A 4,452-nucleotide genomic window follows, 5' to 3' on the forward strand; every position below is an offset into this window, starting at 1 on the left:
AGCATAATGGCTATGTCACTGGACTCCCACATAGTCGACCGTGGTTTGAGTCCCGGACCTGGTGGCTTAAACTCACACTGGGCACATGTGCGTGCATGACCAAGATCCTGAGAGGAGAATGGAGAAGGGATTGCAGTGTGGCCATCGCCTCTGGGGGGTGAGTTCTCACTTTCTGTCTCTCTGTCTCTCTCTGTCTTTCTGGTGGGTGCATGTGTCCTATAGGAAAAATCTCTTAAAAAAAAAAACTAAGGGCCGGCAGGTGGCATAGTGGTTGAGGGTGCTGAACTCTCACATGGCCAGCTGTGGTTTGAGTCCCAGATCTGGCAATTTGCTTTCTCGCTTTCCCTCTCTCACTGTCTTGCTCTCACTTTGTCCCTCCCCAGTCAAATTAAAATAAAGAAAGAAAAAGTTAAAACAATTCTTTGAAACAAAACAAAACAAAACAAAACACCACTCAGGCCACATGCATGCACATGAGTGCCCAGAATTCCAAGAAGGGAATGCAGAAGGGATTGTAGCATGGCCATCCCCTTTGGGGGTGATTTCTCACTTTCTGTCTCTCTTTCTTTCTTTCTCTCTGGTGAGTGCACACACCATAGAGCAAAAATCTTTCTCTAAAACAAAAAGAAGACATACACATAGAACGATAATTATATTAATGAGCACACTAAGTATAATGATGTGATGATGTAGCTGTACGGAAGCAGAGCTTTTGTATACTATTGAAGTTAAGATGGTATTAATTCAAAATAGACTGCTACAAATTTAAGAGGTTAATCGCAATATCTAGGGTAAACACTAAGAAAATATACAGAAAAGGAAATGAGAATGGAATCAAAACAGTACACTACAAGTAAACCAAAAAACCCACAATTGGGTCTGCTCCATGGCACAAGGGTAATGTACTGCTCAAGAAAAGCCAAATATTGCATCGTGACCGTGGCTTGAATCTCTGGCCCAGTCAGCCTGAAACATGCCAAGCACACACATGAGTGTTCAGGATCCAACGGGCTGGAGGGCTGGAGAAAGGGGATTGCAGTGTGACCAGACCCTGTGAAGGATACTCATCTTTCTCTCTGTCTCTCTCTATCTCTCTCTCATGCTCTGCCATGAATTTAAAAATAATATATATTTTTTTAATTTGCCAGAGGGTACATGTGCTCACTAGAAAGAAAGTGAGGAGGTACCCCCACGGGAAATGATCATGTTATAACCTTCTCCATTTCTCCCTCCTGTTGTAACTTTATGCACAAACACATGTGACATGATTTTCATTTTTTAAATGTATTTAATTTTATTTATCTTTTTTTTGGGGGGGGGTACTTTAAATTTGTTACTGGGCATGTGTGCTCACTAAGCGAGACAGAGAAAGAGAAGAGAAAGGCACCAGGTCTGGGACTTGAATTGTGGTCAACTGTGTGGGAGTCCAGTACCTTAACCATCATGCCACCTGCTGGACCCCATGGTATGCTTTTCAAGCCACCTGGTCTGAGACTCAAAGTATATAGTCAGCCATGTGGGACCCAGCCTCCTTAGCCACCATGCCATGGGCTGGTTCCCCACAATTAAACTCAAAAGAAGGCAGTAATGGAGGAAATAAGGAACTAAGAGATAAAAGACATATATATAGAAAACAAATAGCAAAATAGCACAAGTCCTCCCCTATCAGTAATTACTTAAAATGGAATCAGTTCAACTCCAGTTAAAACATGAGACTGGGAGCCAGCAGGTGGCATGGTGGTTGAGGTACTGGACTCCCATATAACCAGCTAGTTCAAATCCTGGACCTGGAGGCTTACTTTCTCACTTTCCTTCTCCCTCTTTCTCCCCATCTCTCTCTGGTCAAATTAAAAAAATAATAATAAGGGACCAGCAGATGGCATAATAGTTATGTAACTGGTCTCCCATGTAGTCAACCATGGTTCAAGTCCCGGATCCATCCAGTGGCTTAAAACTAACGCTGGGCATGTATGCGTGCGTGCCCAAAATCCCAAGAGGAGACTAGAGGAGAGGGGATTGTGGTGTGGCCACTCCCCCACCCCCGGGTGATTTATCACTTTCTGTCTCTCCAGTGAGCGTATGCAATAGCAAAAATCTCTCTCAAAAAAGAAAAAAAAATCACACTGGGTGCTTGTGTGTGCATGATAAAAATCCCTAGAGAAGTGATTGCAGTGTGGCCTTCCACACCAGGGGTGATTTCTTACTTTCGGTTTCACTGTCTCGCTCCATGAGTGCACAAGCACACATGGTTTTGTCTATGGCAAAAACCTTTTAAAAAAGTTAAAACTAGAGCTACCTTATGACGCAATTCCTGTGCTAAATGAAAAGAGGCCAGACACAAAAGGTCACATATTTTGTAATTTTGTATATATATATGAAATATCAAAAATAACTAAATCCATGAGACAGAAAGCAGGTTAGTTGTTGTCAGAGCTGGGGGATGAGGGATTGGGTAGTAATTGGTTAATAGGTATAGGCTTTTCTTTGTGGTGACAGAAGTATTTTGTACTTGGGAAAGGTGGTAGTCATACAACATTGTGACTGGTCTAAATGCCCTTAATTGCATACTTTAAAAAGGTTTATTGGGGGAAACCAGCAGTTAGCATAATGGCTATGTCGCTGGACTCCCACGTAGTCGACTGTGGTTCATGTCCCGGACCTGGTGGCTTAAAACTCACACCGGGCGCGTGTGCATGCGTGCCCAAGATCCCGAGAGGAGAATGGAGGAGAAGGGATTGCGGCGTGGCCATCCCCCCTGGGGGGTGATTTCTCGCTTTCTGTCTCTATGTCTCTCTCTGTCTGTCTGGCGAGCGCATGCGCCCTGTAGTGAAAAAAACTCTCAAAAAAAAAAAAGGTTTATTTTATATTATGGGTATTTCATCTCTATTCCTCTGTTCTTTTTTTCCAGATGGTGCATGTGCTCACAGGAGAGAGATAGGGAGAGAAAGAGAGAATGTGTGAGAAATGAAGAATGATGACACCACAATCCTTCTCCTCCATTTCTCTTTCCTTTTGAGATTTTGGGCATGCATGCACATACACAGTGTGTTTCTCAAGCTGTTGGGTCTGGGACCCAAACCCAACATTCATCCATGTGGGACCCAGGAACCGAAACCACCACACCACAGGCTAGCCCTCACATCTATTTTTTTAAAATGTTATTATAAAGAAAAAAAAAAAAAAAAAAAAAACCTTGCTCAAGAAAATACAACAGTATAGCGGGACCAGCAGTTGGCGTAATGGCTATGTTGCTGGACTCCCATGTAGTCGACGGCGGTCCGAGTCCCGGACCTGGTGGCTTAAACTCACGCCGAGCGCATGAGCGTGTGTGCCCAAGATTCCTAGAGGAGAATGGAGGAGAAGGGATTGTGGCGTGGCCATCCCCCTTGGAGGTGATTTCTCGCTTTCTGCCTCTCTGTCTCTGTCTCTGGCGAGCGCACGCGCCCTATAGCAAAAACCTTTCCAAAAAAGAAAGAAAATACAGCAGTATCAAATTCCAGTTTCAGAGACCATATACTGCCTGCCATGCTTCCCCAGAAAACTAGCTCCACAAACCCCAGAGAGCCATGTAGGACATGTACACAAATACTTTCAGACAATAACTCAGTACTTCCAGCGCTGTGGGGACTCCTTCCAGGTTGGCAGTGGCACCCCTGGATTCTCTTCTTTGGGAGAGATAAAAGTACACCTTGACCTCTTCTCAGAGATTCAGATACCTAGACGATGAACAAGAGAACAGAAACTGACCAAATTCCACTTACTCCCTGGGTTCCGTTTTTTCTTCCTGCTACAGACAGCCGGGATGTGTAAAATTGAGGTAGCTTTCCCCACTATAAAACGGGGCCGACGAGGATGGGATTCGAACCCACGCGTGCAAAGCACAATGGATTAGCAGTCCATCGCCTTAACCACTCGGCCACCTCGTCTCACACGCTCCAGGGCTGTCTATATTACCCTATCTCTCATCTCCTTCACATATGTCCAACATTGCAACACTCGCTTCCCAACGCTGACTTCTCAAGAAACATCAGGGGGAGAAAAAAGGTTCTTTTTTTATTTCCTTCTGGCCCGCATCGGCAGAGAATCTGCGCCATCCTTCACCACGCTATACAGCCGCGCTCTGCCGCAGTTTCCCCTCCCTAAGTCAGGACGAGCGCAGCGGGGATTCAGGACGCGCTTGATCCAGGGGGTCTCACACAGACTGGAGCCAAGGGGTGAGCGCCCCGAGAAAGCCCCCAGCGCGGCGGCGGCGGCGGCAGCGGCCGGGCCGCGGGCAGTTTTAGCGTTTGCAAAGCGCGCCGCGCGGGGGTGGGTGCAATAGCTCCTCCTCTCTCGCAGAGGGCGAGCTGGCGCGCCTCTAGACGCGCGCAGGCGAACAGCGGGAGGGGCTGTGCGCGGTCTCGGCTCGCCTCGGCTCGCCTCGGCTGCGCTCGGCAGGCTGCGGTAAATCCG

At 46.6% G+C, this 4,452-nt stretch overlaps 1 non-coding gene across 1 annotated transcript; it reads right to left on the reverse strand.

Moving 5' to 3' along the window:
• Nucleotides 1–3,844: 3,844 nt before the first annotated feature.
• TRNAS-GCU (transfer RNA serine (anticodon GCU)) lies at nucleotides 3,845–3,926 on the reverse strand. Its single transcript has one exon. It is a non-coding gene; the product is annotated as a tRNA-Ser (tRNA).
• Between the last annotated feature and the right edge of the window lie 526 nt (nucleotides 3,927–4,452).

The sequence above is a fragment of the Tupaia chinensis genome, unplaced genomic scaffold, assembly GCF_000334495.1.
Source record: "Tupaia chinensis unplaced genomic scaffold, TupChi_1.0 Scaffold149501_1, whole genome shotgun sequence".
NCBI classification, from domain to species: Eukaryota; Metazoa; Chordata; class Mammalia; order Scandentia; family Tupaiidae; genus Tupaia; species Tupaia belangeri.